The sequence below is a fragment of the Seriola lalandi genome, unplaced genomic scaffold (assembly GCF_002814215.2).
Source record: "Seriola lalandi dorsalis isolate HSWRI2012SDOR001 ecotype SW California unplaced genomic scaffold, Sedor1 jcf7180002053890, whole genome shotgun sequence".
NCBI lineage: Eukaryota > Metazoa > Chordata > Actinopteri > Carangiformes > Carangidae > Seriola > Seriola lalandi.
Window position 1 is genome coordinate 4,152 of NW_019524443.1, and position 16,476 is coordinate 20,627.

The 16,476-nt window shown below is 39.4% G+C and overlaps 1 long non-coding RNA gene across 1 annotated transcript; it reads right to left on the bottom strand.

Annotated features, from left to right (window-relative positions):
* Nucleotides 1–822: 822 nt before the first annotated feature.
* Nucleotides 823–1,979, bottom strand: LOC147819367 (uncharacterized). The gene is made up of 3 exons (XR_015436992.1): nucleotides 1,846–1,979; nucleotides 1,141–1,210; nucleotides 823–1,045 (listed from the first exon to the last, which is right to left on the bottom strand). It is a non-coding gene; the product is annotated as an uncharacterized LOC147819367 (long non-coding RNA).
* Nucleotides 1,980–16,476: the final 14,497 nt, after the last annotated feature.

The following is a 16,476-nucleotide window of genomic DNA, read 5'->3' on the forward strand; positions in this document are numbered from 1 at the left end:
TAAGACTGAGCCGACATTCTATAAGTGTTATATTATTTTATTTTTCAACCAAAAAATGTTTTGTACACATTGTATTAAGTATTGCACGTATTATGTTATGACAGTTCCATCAACAACAAAATACAGTAAAGAAAATGTCAGGAGGTAGTTAGAAACAGACTTTCAGTCATTGTTTTTTAAAAAAAACAAAATGTAAGCAAAATCTTAAAGGGTATGTGGTGGACCTCATATATGAAAAAGTCTTTGTTGACCTGGGACCGTACACAGAAGCTGCTTTGGCCATCCCCATCCCAGAGGAGCTCACTGCACAGTTCTAGTGGCCTGAGAAGGAGTAGGTCAACTCCTATATGTCCCAGTTCTATCATGGGGCAGTCTAAAACCCACGTACTGGCATGTGGCGTCAGGAAACTCGGCATGGATGCGTAGGACCACGCAGGCTGGAATGACGACCCAGATTCTGCGACCAAGGAAGCCCCAGCACCCATAAAGCTCCTATAGGCTAGATACCTGTACTGACTAAAAAAACTGGACAGGGCATTTAGTCTTGCAAACATATATCTATGATGTGTCTCACAATTTTTTTTTTTATGGATCCAGTGAATCCTACAGTTTTTTTATTATCACTGATTATAAGTCGTTCATTTGATGTAAATAAATGCTTTATTGTTACTAAAGATATATGACTCCTCTGAATTCATATATTATATGCACACTATCTGCTGATAGAAGAACAAATCAAAGATCAGCTAAACTAATTCATTTGAGGGTGTGTTACTCCATTTGTGGTGTGTTATTACCATTGTAAAATTATGTGCACTGAAGTAAAACAAGACTGCCTAACATCTTTTATTTAGATTGAAACTATGTTTTTACAAAGAAGCAAAACGTACTGGTGTATTCCTCTCAACCGTAAAGGACCATAGTCAGTGCGGTACATGTTGCAGGCATTCTGGAGGGAGTACACATTGAGGCAGAGCGGCTCCAACCCAGGACGGTCTACCATACATGGTAAATCTTCCACGATCTCCCATAGCCATCTGGTAACCTACAGTGAATTACAAATGGTAAATGCTATGGTTTATTATAAATGTAATGTAATCAAAACAAATTACTGATTAGTTTGTGTAGTGAGAATGCTACCTGTGGTATCTCCTAGCAGCAGATATTCTCAGCTTCTGTGGGCATGGTTGCACAGTTTCCACAGGAGCACCTATCCAAAATATAGAGAAAAATGGTAACTCACCAAAATATAAAGCTTATGAAATTCAAACACTGACAGACAGTGGAGCTAAGTTGGGTAAGAAGTAAGCTTGGCTACATATCAAGCGCATATAACATAGGTAATCTATAACATGTCACTTATTGCATATAATGTGGAGCTTGACAACAGTGTAGTGTAGAAAACTGCACAGTTTAGTCTTTGACTAAAAATTACTGTTGCTGTCAGACATGTCTATGCTGATTTACAGCTTTCATTGTAATACACAAAATAAATTTACTACATAAAGGAAGAGGTCATGATGAGCATCTCTGCTCAAAACATGAACAAAAATGATTTACTTTGTCAGCATCTATTAAAATATCTGACTAGTACTGACATTGAACACCTGTAGCAATCCACATACAACAAACATTTTCATAGACTGTAAAAGTATATCTAAGGAGGCATGACAGATAACTACATTACACAATTCACAATAGTGCTTATTAACCAAAAGAGCTCCCAGTAATGACGAGACAGTAACAGTTGGCATTAGCTACCTAGCTACATGTTAGTAATTGTGTGCCAGCACACATCAACAAACTGAAAATGTAATGTCAAAATACACAAAATTGGTTACCAACCATTTAGAAACGTCCTGCTGCAGTTGTAGAGTTTGAACTTCTTCAGCAGCCTCTCCCTCTGGGTCAGATTCTGGATAAAAGTTGTGTGGTTGAACCAAATCGCTAGTGACGCCAGGTCGCCGGTCACGGTCACCGTAAACATTAGAGCATGGTGCCAGAAGCCCAAACTGCATCCCCTTCCGAAGAGGGGCGTGGTCAGGCACAGCTCATTTGCATTTAAAGCTACAGACACAGAAACAGCCTGTTCTGAACAAGGCTGAAAAAGAGGGGGTTACAGGCATGCTGAAATATAGGATCGGAGTGGATTTACATGAGAGTCAGCTTTGTAAGGTACTGAAATCTGATTGAAGAGTGCTTTGGATTTGCAATAAGTGATATATAGAAGTATATATGACAGTCTCATCTGCAAATAGTGGAAAGAGAAATTGGAAAGAATTGATTGCAGATCATTTATAAAAATAGAAAATAGAAGTGAGCCCAGCATTGAACCCTGTGGTATACCTCTCGTTGTTGAACAAACAAGTCAGGCTTGCTTCCTTGAAGGACAACACATTGTTTCCTATTATGTAGACAGGAGTTAAACAATAATAGTGATTTTGAGATAAACCAACTACATAAAGCTCATCTAGAAGTAGGAAGTGATCAACCAAGGCAAAAGCCTTCAAAACAATAAAAATACCTCTTGTAAGGTTGCAAGAATCAGATGCTGAGAACACATCATTAGTTAGCTTTAAGAGAGCAGTAGTTGTGAAATGATAAGGTCTAAATCCTGATTGTGAAGGCGGTAGGATAATATTAGTATGAAGATACTGTGATAACTGATTAAAGATTAGTTTTTCAAATATTTTGGCAATAGAGCAAACAGCTGAAAGGGGTCTATAATTATTTGGATTTGGCACTTTTGTAAATTGGGGTAATACCATAGGCACATAATATCATAGACTGTAAATAAAGATGGATAAAATCCTGCCAGTATGTGACCCTGCCAAATGTCTGGCTAATACAAAAATGGGCAAAGAGGAGGGGTGCGTGTCGAGCCTATAGACTGTTAATAAAAATGGACATAGTCTCCATGATGTCACCCATAGGTTTCTGAAGAGTGGTTTTGAAGCTCAGAGTGGGTCGTTCCGTCATCGTGATCTTGCAAGTACCTGACTCCACCAAATGCCCAGCTAATCCAAAAAATGGGCAAAGAGGAGGGGCACATGTTGAGCCAACACTTTGGAGCATGCTGGCAGTGAGAGAAGAGGAGGAAAGGTAGAACAGGAGTAGATCAAATGTAGTATGATAATATTACAGTGTGTGTCCATGTTATTTATCTTCAATGCTATTCCTCAATGAAATGTAATATAATTAGAGTAAATCTTCTCCTGTTGGCCTAATATTCAGTTCAGAGTGAGATATTTACTTGGTCTTGTTTTGGATCCATGATTACTCAGTTAGAGCAGCCCAGATTATCATGGCCTGGATTAAATGCAGATTTATCGGCTAAACATTCATTCTGTGAAACTAGCCTGGGTCTAACTATGGGCATGGGGGGGAGCAATTTCCCAAATCATCCTGCTTCATCCCAACATTAAAAAAATAACTGAAAAGTATTGTGGCGACTTGAGGGGGTTGTCGCTATGATTACTGACATTTCAAATGCAACGACTTATGGGAGTCTTAATGTTCTGTGCTGTGCTCAGGCTTAATGTTATTCATGTTTTGTTATGATTGTCTGAGATAGTGTTTGTGTGGTCAAGACTGTATTGAGTTGTAACTTGCAATGGGCCACCATGACTGAGACTCCTGTAGTGCTTAATGGTGTCTAGCAAATGTTTCTGCTATGTGTTCAGTTCCAATGCAAAATAAACAGCATATCTTGTAATAATTGGGGCACAGGACTTGCTTAAAAAATAATATCTCTGCTTGTCAGTATTTCTTCTATGCAAACTTGCCACTTTGGTGTCAGAGGTGGGATAGGGCACTTAGATAGAAAAATTAAGAAGGAGATCCAACAGCTAGAGCATGCCATTGAGAAGACTCTCTTGCACTTGGAAAACCTGGCATGGCCCACCTGATGGCTCCAGTGCACTGCAGCCCCCACCACCAATTTGACTTGAAGCTACCCCTGCAGTGTTGCAACTTCTGCACCACCCAGAAGGGACCAACTCAGCGCTCCCACTCCCACTGCAGCAGTAGTGGGTGGGAGCCCCAATGGAGTGGGTATGGGCAGACATCCTTGAACCCTTCCCAGTCACCGACGCTGGCAGCTGGTACATCCTCATTATCATGGACTACTTCACGAAATGGCCTGAGGCGTTTACGGTACCATATCAGCGCCACCACAAAAGCAGAGAGTGGAGGAGATGTTCACCTAAGCTCCACCGTGACTGGAGGCGGAACTTCAAGTCCAAGGTCTTCAGGGAAGTCTGCTGGCAGCTGGGAGTGAGCAAGATGAGGAACGAGGAACACCACTTCATCCACAAAGAAATTGGCTAGTGGAATGGTTTAACCGTACCTTGGCCTTCCAGTTGGCCATCTTCACTAGACAACATACAACAAAAATAGGTTTCAAGATTATTATGTTGTTTAAGCCAAATTCATTCTCACCTATATAATGTAAATTCACAATAGCAACACAATGGTAACAATAAATAACTTGTTTCCCATTTTTTATTTTAATAATAAAAATACGGGAAACAACAAAACAAACCAATATCTGTTTTTCTCGCTTGTAGCATACAAGGAAGTCAGGATTAGTCTTGTGGTGATATCGCTACTGCTTTATTTAATGGCTAGTTGTGCAGTGAATGCGCTTCATCACAGTTTTTTCTGTTATCTACCAAGCAATGCACCAAAACTTGCGAGACGTTGATTCACTCGTCTTACACACTTTGGGGATAAAACTATTTGAAAGGAGCAGAGGGGACAGAACCAGAACTGTGATACAGAACTGTAATATAAGTGTGGTGATTTACAGGTAAGTGAGTTAGTCTGTGTTTCTGGTGTTGTTGTGTGCATGATATTATAGCATTTGCGTTTAGTTTTCCTGCCCAAAACCATAGCTAAGTGCTATCTAGCTACAGCAGACAGCCAGTGCTGGTTATTGATTTGGTTGACAGGCAAACTGGAAGCTAACTGTTGCTGACACACAGCTGTATGCTAACATTACTTGTTACCACTATCAGCTCTTTTCCATCTCAGAGGGTTTTCAACAAACATAAAATTGTGTGATATGTCTACATTTATTGTAGGAGTTAGCCTAGTCATTAACAACACAGCTGTAATGGCTGCACTGACTCTGACAATTTTTATTTATTAAAGTTCTAGAGTAGCCTTTATGTTGACAAATGTGTATGTTACCACCATCATGTGAGGATACAGACTGTACGGACCAAAGAAATGTTTGGACTAATTTAATAAAAGGCTTGTGTTTCTGTTGGTAGGTATGGATCCTGGAAAGGCTACCAGGGCTGATAGCGCCCTGGTGCTATGCTGGATTTCTGGGGTACCGAGGTGTTTGCGATAAAAAAAATAAATCAGGTTCACGTTTGCGTGATCTGACAATTCCCAAGATCCGAGAGGCACTTTGACTCTAAGCCACACCAGTAGGCATATCCTACTTAAGCCAATCGGTAAAAGGGTAGGGGGTGGTCTTGGGTTTTGGCCAATCAGATTGATTCAGCAGTCACCCCACGTGCAAATGTGTTTTGTGTTTCCCATACACTACGAATGTGTTTCCCACACTGGCAGCGCGAAACATAGCCGAAGTCATGGAGTGCAACTTTATGAAGCCAGGGGAAGACACCAAATTTGTCGATAAAGGTATAAAGAATAAATGCCGTTGGTCTTGGATAGAGGAGGTGTTTCACCTGTGTTCAATCATCCTTGCCTCCCTTGTGTCTATATAGTCTTTGTGCTCCCCTTTGTCTGTGTTGGTTCATCTGTTCATGTCTGGTTTGTCCTCGGTCGGTTCATGTTGCCTGTTCTGTCAGCTGTGGTATCCCCTGTGTCTCCGGTTGTTGTTCCTTCTGTGCCTTCGTGCTTTGGTTTCCTGTTCTGTTGGTTCACCCATTTTCTAAGTTCTTCAGTTAATAAACATGTTTGCACCTCATTCCCCTGTGTTGGCTGCGTTTGGGTCCAGCCTTACCCGCACTGTGACAATTGATTTATTTAATGCCCTGCATATAAGGAAAACAACATTCAAATGGTATTTTTAATGTTACACACACGTTTTTCTTATACTTAAGTAACGTTCTTATACTTGCCAATTATATATATATATATATATATATATATATATATATGTATATATGTATATGTTTATATATATATGTATATATATATGTATATGTATATATATATATGTATATATGTATATATGTATGTATATATGTATATATGTATATATATATATATATATGTTATATTTCTGTCAATATTAACTCCAATTGCTAACTGTTGTAACATAGGTAATAGGTTAGGTTAGGCTGACCTCATGGAACGTTAAGGGTTTAAATGATCCAGTAAAGCGGACAAGGGTTTTGTCACATCTGAAGAGAATGCAGACAGATATAGCATTTCTGCAAGAAACCCATCTACGTTACTCGGACCAAAACAGACTGTTTAAATCGTGGTTGGGCAAGATCTTTCACTCTAAATTCAATAACAAGTCCAGAGGTACAGCTATTTTAATCAATATAAAAGTCCACTTCTTTCCTACTGACATTATTTCTAACCCTTAGGGCCAATATATTATAGTAACCAGGTCCCTATCTCAAACGCCAGTTATATTGGTTAAAATCTGCTCCCCCAACTGGGACAATGTTGAATTTGTAACCAAGCTCTCTTCTCTATTTCCCATTCTTAATACCCACCATTTAATTTTGGGGGGGGGGTTAAACTGTGTGATTGACCCCAAACTGGACCACTCCAACCCTAAAATTACATCCCCTCTAAATTTTCCAAAGCCATGTCGACATATATCAATCAAACGGGATGTGTGGACCCGCGGAGATTCCTTAGTCCAAGGACTAAAGAATTTTCATTCTTCTCCCACATGCATCACTCATACACCAGAATGGATTATTTTTTCATTGACAAAGCACCTCGTTCTTTTGTTAAATCAGTAGAATACAAAGTCACTGTGATCTCATACCACGCCCCTCTTTTGCTACAATTTGCCACCCAGCACCCCCTATGGAAGCTAAATCGTTTTTTTTTTTTTATTATCAATCATTTTGTGACAATATATCAAAGTCCCTTGAACACTTCCTGGACTAACAAAACTGATGATCCGAAAATGTTTCTTGAAAGCTGCTATCAGGGGCAGAATTATTTATTTCTCTGCTCATGCAGCTAAGCAGAGCAGGAATTCATTTTAGACCTGGATCGACAATACTCAGAAGCCCCCTCTCCAGAGCTACATAAAAAAGAAGTTGGGCCTCCAGACAGAGTTTAATTTACTATCTACTGCGAAATCAGAGCAACAGTTACTCTATGTGGTACTTTCCCAGAGCATGGAAACAACTCGGCTCCTTGCTCATCAAATAAAATGTAAATCTGCATCATGCATGATCTCTTAAATTGCAGACTCCTCAAAACTTAACTACAGACTCTGATATCATAAATGGTACCTTTTCATTTCACTATGCCAACATGTATACCTCAGAAGCCCCTGGTGACACATCACCCATGAATAAGTTTCTTTTTAATTTAGAAACTCCTACTATCAGTACATAGTTAAATCTGGAGTTAGACAAACCTTTTTTATTGAAAGAAGTGGTAAGCTCCATTCAAAATACACAAAATGGCAAATCCAGATCCTAATGGGTACCCTATTGAATTCTTTAAAAAGTTTTCAAATAAATTAAGTCCTCCACTTTTGGAAATGTTTGACGATGCTATTTCTTTAGGCTCTTTACCTCCAAAATCGACCAAAGCATCTATCTCACTTCTGTTAAAACCCGGCAAGGAGCCTACAAACTGTGCATCCTGCCATCCCATTTCGCAATTGAATGTGGATGCTAAAATACTGGCAGAAATGCTAAAATGTCATTTGCATACTAATTAGGTTGATATTATTTCAGAGGACCAGATGGGTTTTATGAAGGGTTGTCACTCTTTTTCCAATATACGTTGGCTCCTCAATCTTATTCATTCTACATCTCCATCAGACTCGGCAGAAGTAGTTATTCCGTTAGATGTTGAAAAAGCATTTGATAGGGTGGAATGAGGATACTTATTTGCAGCCTTGAAAAAATGAATCTCAGTGGTCCGCCTTCTCTACTCCTCTCCACACGCTTGCATCTGCACCAGTAATTTACGTTCTCCATATTTTCCCCGTCAAGGCTGCCCCCCTTTTGTATCTTTTATTCATTCTAGCCATTGAACTCTTCTCCATAGCCCTAAAAGCATCCCCATTGATTAAGGGTGTTCATTGTTGGGGTGCTGAACATTGCATGTCCTATTATGCAGATGACTTATTATATGTCACTGACCAGATCAGAGGGCCTGAGAGGCACCAGGGATGACTGTTGTGGATGGAGTCGCTCACTTAGATAGCAGAGATGTGTTGAAACCCCAACACATACATCCTAAGTCCCTGACTTTACCTACCAAGAGATAGCTGGTACCTGAATCTGGTTTTCACAGAGAAACATAGATTGCTCAATGCAAAAGACTAAGACATAAACATTCCTGGGACTTTACTTTCGATGTTACCAAAAAAATAATATTAATTATTGCAGAATTTGTAATAATGTGCAATAACAATAGTGATGACAGTAATCCAGAGAGGTCCCACAGAATTTAATAATATTTTTTTTTAAATACAATTTCATATCAAAGTTTGACAAGATGTGTAATGTCAGTGGAAACAATTGTAAACAGAAAGTAAAAACATCCATTCAACAGCACTTTGAATGATTATAATGAAAAGCCTTTAAGTTTGTTTATGTTGCTTATTCAATTGTGATTACTTTATTTGGTTTGTTGTCTCATCATCCCATAGATAGTGGCAAAGGAAATATCCTGACATAATGGTATAAAATTTGGGGAGTTTTAAACAGTGAACATAATTTGCAGCCTTACTTAGTGTTGTTTCTGAAACCGGGAAAGGTTTTGCATAATACTGAATTGAAGTTGCTCTGCAATGAATGCAGCTTCACTGAATGGGAGTAGTTACTGCATATACATGATTACTCATTCAGGTGAAAGAAGTTTTATGTATAATGTCCGCAAGTTATGATGCAACTAGCAAAAACAGTTAATCTTACCCTGATTCTACATTGATCACAGAAAGATGTCCTGATAGAACACTAAGATTGGCAATATTTAGCCTGTTATAAGAGAAACAATCTAGACCTGCTGACCTTCAAGGACGTGCACAGACATTTAGGGGGCAGGGGCTCAAGTGAGAAAAAGGGAACCTCTCACAATAATTTATAAAAAAAATTGTTTTAAACAAAAAGTTCTATAAAGTAGCTCATCTCTGACTTATTAACTGATTTATTTAAATACCCCTACACTCACAGATATATTTAATACTCAACAGATTGTTACATAATTATCAGTTCACACAGAGACAATGGTCTTCTTTAATATTCACTATTTTTATTTTTTTCATAAGAGCAGGCAACAACAAAGGAAACTACGCCACATTGTGCATGTTTTCTAGTCTGCTAGTTTCTAGTATATATTTAGAATAACTGACTGCACCAGGGAGAGGGACTTAGTTACACTGTGTATCTGCAATTCCTTCCTTTCACATTTGAGAGAGGGCTGTCTGTACCATGTCTGCTGTCATTGATGAAGATCTATTAGCATACAACAAACCAATAGAATGAGTTGTTAATAAATAAGGTACCTACAATCGAAATGATGCAGTTAATGTTTAAGGCAGGATACTACAGGCAAACACATAGTTTTTTTCATGTACTGGTCAATTATGAGATTTCTCTCTATTTTGCTTCCATGACATGTCTTCTTTCACACTAATGGTAAGAAACGTCTAAAATACACATTAAGGTGGTGTTTGTTTTACTACCCTCTATCTGTTTGCATCTGTAGATTTCTAAACAAGCTAAAAACCTATGTGGTAATATTGTTTAGTTATTTTTTTGATCATATTCACCTGCAGTGCTTTGGCAAATGTATGCAAGTTGGTACATTTTAATTAGATAACGCCTCATTTCCATATATCCATTTTTACTATATTAGTCTCCCATTAAGTACATTAGCCTGTATGCCTACCATGATAAATCACGATATTAGAGAATATAAGTAGCTCGTGTGTATGTTGGAAAGACACAAGTTAGCTATATTTGTTTTTGTCTTTTGGCTAATTAGCTGTAAACTGGAGGCACTGGCAGCATAGTCTTTCATGCATCACCACTCACCTCAACACAAGCCAAGGAAAACCACCACAACAGGAAAAGTTTTAGCACTGGGAGATCCTGCCTGCCTGTCTGGCATGACTGTCTGTGACTGTGTGGAGGGAGCAAGGGTAGAGAGGACATCATCTCTCGCCAGAGACTCATCTCCCAACCAGATATTTAGATTTTTCATTCAACCAGTATATTTGTTTGACAAGGAAGCTGTTTGCAAATAAGAATATGTGTATTAATTTATTTTAAAGAAAAAGCACCCAAGTAAAAGGGCACTTTCTCTCGAGGAAGAAAAAGGGCAGGGGCTCAAGTCCTCTTTGATGTCTGTGTGTCCACGTGCCAGCTCACCCTCATCTGGGTTTTACCAGGCCCATGTTTACTCTGCAGAGATTTCTGGAAAGTTCTGTATCTTCCTAATGTAGGTTGATTAGCATTTTAGAAAGCATCTTGAATGTTTCACACCTCAAATGCTTGAAGTATTATTATTATTTTCTAATCAAAATTTCTGAACTCTTCTCATTTCCTTCTCCTAACAGGAAGGGGCAAGGAAGAGGCTAAACATACATTTAAACATACAGGCATTTTCTCTGTTGTTTCTTGTGGTTACACATACATTAAAGTGTATTCAAAAAAATTACTACATCATATTTTTATTACAACTCTGTTGTCATTTATGCCCTATAAGTCCTAACCCTACTGGCCTGCACTGGTGCCCACAATGGTTGCATCTTTGCTGTGAAATGGGATCAGGACACTACCCTTATTGTATTGTCACTTATACATTTGAAATTCTTTAACCTTTTAAGCCCAACGGACCCGGTACCAGGTCGGGCAGAACGGTGCGATACATAATTGTCTGTAAAAAGTTGATAAAATCCTGTTGTGGTCTCTTTTTTTTCTTGATGCTTCTAAAAGACGAGGCTTTAACGCTACCAAAACACCAGTCCAAGTGTTATTAGTCAAAAGAATATTTGTTTGGCAATAATTTCAATATTTCTGTTTCAAAATAAGACCCCTATCAATGCAAACAGACAGTCAAAATGAAACACGACAGTACTGTAATCCACTTGTTCCATCCCACCATGCTGGGTGTCTACTCTTTCTGTTGATAGCAAGCATAGTGTAGCCTGAGCTAACCGCTCAGGTCAGCCCCAAAGGAACCATGGGGTTAAACTTCTCATTTTACAGTCCACATGTCAAATTTTGGGTTTATGACTATCTATCAAATCCCAAAGCAGTTCTAATGAAAAGCTACAAATAACGTTTCCTTACCCTTTTGTGGTCATTTTTTCTAACCATATGATTTTCCAGTCAAGTTTGCCCAGATGGGAGCCTGGATAGCTGGGACTGAGCCCCAAGCCTGAATTTCATACAGTCTTTTGTTGCCATCTAGCACGTGCTCGCAGGGCTTCAAATGGCATGTCATACTCCTATGACACTTGCTACCTCACGATACTACAGCCGTGGGACAAGAGACTTTTACAGCAGATCGGGATTTTACGCATTCAACTTTATTGTATTTTGAACTTTGTATATAGTATAGTTTGATGTTTATTTTTCACTTTTACAGTTTTCTACGAGGTAGAATCAACATAATATAGCAATTTAGATGCCCTGAGATTGAGAGGCAAAATGGAAACAAATTTATACAATGTAGTTGTTTTTTTTTACACACAATCTGATGATGTACAGGGTAAATGAAGTGCAGGCTTTCTGCTGTAGCTAGCTAACACAGTTAGCTATGCCTTTCAGCAGGAAAACTAAATGGAAATGCTACAATGCCATGCACACAACAAGACTACAAACACAGACATAACTTAGAGTTAACTCACTTACCTCTAAATCACCGCCTGTATATTATCGAAATCCCGGGTCTGGTTCTGTCTCCTCTGCTCCTTTCACATAGTTCATCCCCAAAGTGTGTGTGAACGAAGCAACATCACGCAAGTTTAAGTGTACTACTTGACAGAAAACACCAAAAGCATTCACTGCACAACTAGCCATTACATAAAGCAGACAAATCCTGACTTCCTCAGATGCTACAAGCAGCATACTATTTACAATTTTTAGGTGACACCAAAAAAATCAGCACAAAATTGAGAAAGATGATTTCCACACAGGTATTTCAATATCGGATATCCATTTATAATCACATCAAGAAAAAACATAACGGTTCATTTAGTTATTTTCCATTTTTTATTATCAAAACAAAAAACAGAAAACAGGTATCAGGCACAGACCAGGTGGACAGAGAATGCAGAGACAGGGATACAGGGAAAAAGAGTTCTCAAGCCGTTTAATTAGTCCAAAATTTAAAAAAAAAACAGGAAATCCAATTCACAGGGCAGAGGTACAAAATAACTAGGAAAATACTCGGAATCCAAAAGGTCAATAACACTAGGAATATATACTGAGAAACAGACACTGGACCACTGACAGGAATCTGACATACAATCTGGCACAGAAGGGAAAGAGCGCACCACATATATACACTGGATGATAACGAGACACAGGTGTAGCACATTAGGGGAAGGGAGGCAATCAACAGGAGGGAAGGAAGCTAGAAAATACAAGGGAAAACACACAGACCAAAATAAAACAGGAAGTAGACAAGACACAAAAACTAAACGTACCAAAATATATAACAAAACTACCAGGCCCTGTGGCTGTCATGTACACGGACCATAAATAATGCCAGGGCCAGTTTTTTGACCTGGTCCAGTCCTGTTCGACAGGAGCACAATAGCAGCACTTCATAAGCGTGGCATTGTGAATGGGTGACAAATACAACAGCACAGCACAGCGTCGTATTGTACTGTTTTCATATTTTTTGTTTAGACAAATTTGGACATAATTTATCTAAATATTTTGCTACAAGTTTGTCTAATAAAAAAAGCTAATCTTAGATCTGATCAAGCAAACATTTTTCTTTGTTAAGTGTGTATCCCATGTTCCAGCATAAAGCACCGTCACTTCACTTAGGCTTCACTTAGTCCTGTTTGCTAAAGTTTATCTGGGAACCACAGAAAAAGCCTAGGGAAGTGGCTGTGTCCCGCACTTTAACAGAGAAGAAAACACTTAGTCCTCATCCTTAAAGACTCTTACCGTGTAAAAGTAAAATATGTTGTTTGAAAACACTTCCAAAACAGCATTTCTGAGGCTGTACCAAGTCTGTTTTCAAATGTTGTGTCTTCTGTACCTCATTTTAGTGTGCCAAGCAGCACTGCATCTCTTGTGCAGTGAATGAGACAGTCTAGGTGTCACTGTAAGTTATGTGCATTTAGTACGATGTACCATTTAATACCAAGAATTAGCTGGAACTGACACTCAGCTGTATTGTCGTCATAATTAAATTAAATTTAAAAATGTAATATCGCAAAGCACATCATTCATTGTAGAATTGTAAGGCCGTCAGGAAACAAATGTTCTCTGGGCCAGTCAGCTGTGCCTCTAGGAGGCAGCCTTGACCTTACAGGATTGTTTGTGGACACTGAGGGGCAGAGAGGGAGAGTGAACACTTAGAGTTTTTCTTTTTTGTGCATGGCTCCTTCTCCTCTTCCTTTGCCTCTGGTCTCAACAGAGAGGTCAGGGTTATGGTCAGGGTCACCCTCCTTGTTTTTTTCCTGCCTCACAGCACTATGAAAGGGGCATCCCATCAAAGCACAGATTAACTACTCTATAATATGTGTGTGTGTAGGTGTGTGTGGATTCCCCCACACCCTGGCCTTGCCTGCTTGGCACTCATGAATACACATTAGTGATGGATCGTGTTTGAGAAGTCAGTAGTTCAAAAATCGTGTGAGTAATCATGTTTCTGAATTTGAACTCTCTCCACCTCTGTTTGAAAATGATGTTTTTGATGTTTTTTTCTCTTGTGGAGTAAGCTGTATTGCCGCTTTGTGCTGCCACACTTTCTGACACCCACCCTTCATCTGTGGAGTTGGGCCTCAAGGTGTCTTCATCAGGCCTGCAGGCTACTGACATGCCATTTTGATCTTACAGTTCTTTTTTCCAGCTTCATGTCAAACAATCACACTGTGTCACTGCGTAGAACCTTTGAGGCCAAATTTTCTTCCATCCATGTGATGGGCAGAGGTCCAGCTTTAATATGATTGCAGCTTGCTTGTTATTTAACCTTTTATTATTCTATCTTTAGCATGTGGAGTCAATTCTTTTCTTCCTGATTTTTTTTTGAAATTGTGGACAACAGAACAGGTGAACCCAGATGCAGAAACAGACCAAAGACAAGGATAAAGTATTGCAGATTAGTTGGTAACTGGAGCTGGGAACTGGAAGGTGGGGACTGTGGCTTAGGCAAGGGCAGTCAGGGGCTGAGGTGGCGTGTCCAGAGTTTGATCCATGGGACGGTTGTAGAGCAGGAATCGAGAGTGCAGCAGCAGGATGGAGGCAGTTCAGGAGGCTTGGACAGGCAAGTTGGGGAAACAGAGGCTGAGTCCGAGGAGGCAGGACTGCAAGGGAAATGGAGTGCAGGGAAAAAAGTAACAAAGCAGTGAAAATACCTATGGAACTGGCTTTGGAAAGAGTGACACCTGGTCCTGCAGCCACACTTTTCCCTCCCCTCCTCATCGCTCCTCTTCATAGCTTTGGGCAAGATAAGAACAAAATGGATTGGTGCAATAAACAATTGGCTCCAAATGTTGGAGTTGGGCTCAACATGGAAGTGAGAGCAAATGAATGAGTTATTGAGAATTTTGTTGAGTTAAATCACCTCTGGTCTGTCTTATTTTCAATATCTCTAACGATTTTTCAGTGCATTTTTACTCATTATCTTTTACTTGCAAAAAATAGGTCTTGGGAGTTTTTGTCTCATGAGTTTTGTGTTGATTGTTTACCCTTTTGTTATCTTTGCAGGGCAGTCTGTTGTAAATAGCTTGGAAGTTATCTGGGCAAGAGTAATTGGATAATTAATTTAGTCCCAGACAGGTAAAACGCATTTTCGTCTGACTGCCTGACTGTGGCTTGTAAGGTCCCGTGGACATATGGTTGATATGTTCCACCACAGGATAATTATAGCAACATCTGCATAACAGGTAATGAGTGCACATTAGAGGTGACTAGACCAATACCTTGATAAGTTGCAGTTTCATTGATTACATATATAGTATTATTACTAAGTGCATTATATGTATCATACCCTTTAATAGGAGTTTTCATGGGGGATGTAAATGCATTTTAGAGGATGTTTCAGAGTTGTCAACAACTTAAAAACAAAATATGTTGTTCCTTGTTTCTTTAAAAAAACAAAAAAAAAAAACAGCATGAGCAATTTATTATCTTGGACACCTATCAGCAGATGGACAGAATTTAGATAGATAAATATTAAATTAGTCCAGTTTATGAACCACTACCTTTGGCTGAGGTGTACTACAGCCTGATGGCAGTGGGGACAAAGGATCACTCTGTTCTGCAGCGCAGTGAGGTGAAATGTTGACTGCAGCTGTAGTTGCTTGTCTGGTCTGCCAGAATGTTGTGGAGAGGGTGGTTGGCATAGTCCAAGATGGCCAATACCAATCACCCTCAATTTGAATTTGACTCAAAAATTACTCATATAACCATTTCCTGATCTGCCACAGTGTTTGGTTAGGTTTAGGCATAAAACCCATACAACTATTTGGATTTGGCTTAAAAAAAATTGCTTGGAAAGGTTATGGAAAAATAATATAAGAATATGAGTCCTCAGCCATACCAGCAACTCTTTGAGGCTGCGCTTGGGCATAATGGTGCTTTGAACTAAATGCTAGCATTAGCACATTAATATGCTAAAAGGGGACATATTATGCTCCTTTTCAACAAGTTTAAATAAGTCTCAGAGGTCCCCAAAACATGTCTGCGAAGCTTCTTGCTAAAAAAATCCACTCCGATCCTATATTTCAGCATGCCTGTAAACCCCTCTGTTTCAGCCCTGTTCAGAACAGGCTGTTTCTGTGTCTGTAGCTTTAAATGCAAATGAGCTGTGCCTGACCACGCCCCTCTCCGGAAGGGGATGCGGCTTGGGCTTCTGGCACCATGCTGTAATGTTTACGGTGACCATGACCGGCGACCTGGCGTCAGTAGCGCTTTGGTTCAACCACACGACTTTTATCCAGAATGTGACCCAGAGGGAGAGGCTGCTGAAGAAGTTCAAACTCTACAACTGCAGCAGGACGTTTCTGAATGGTTGGTAACCAATTTTGTGTATTTTGACATTACATTTTCAGTTTGTTGATGAGTGCTGGCACACAGTTACTAACATGTAGCT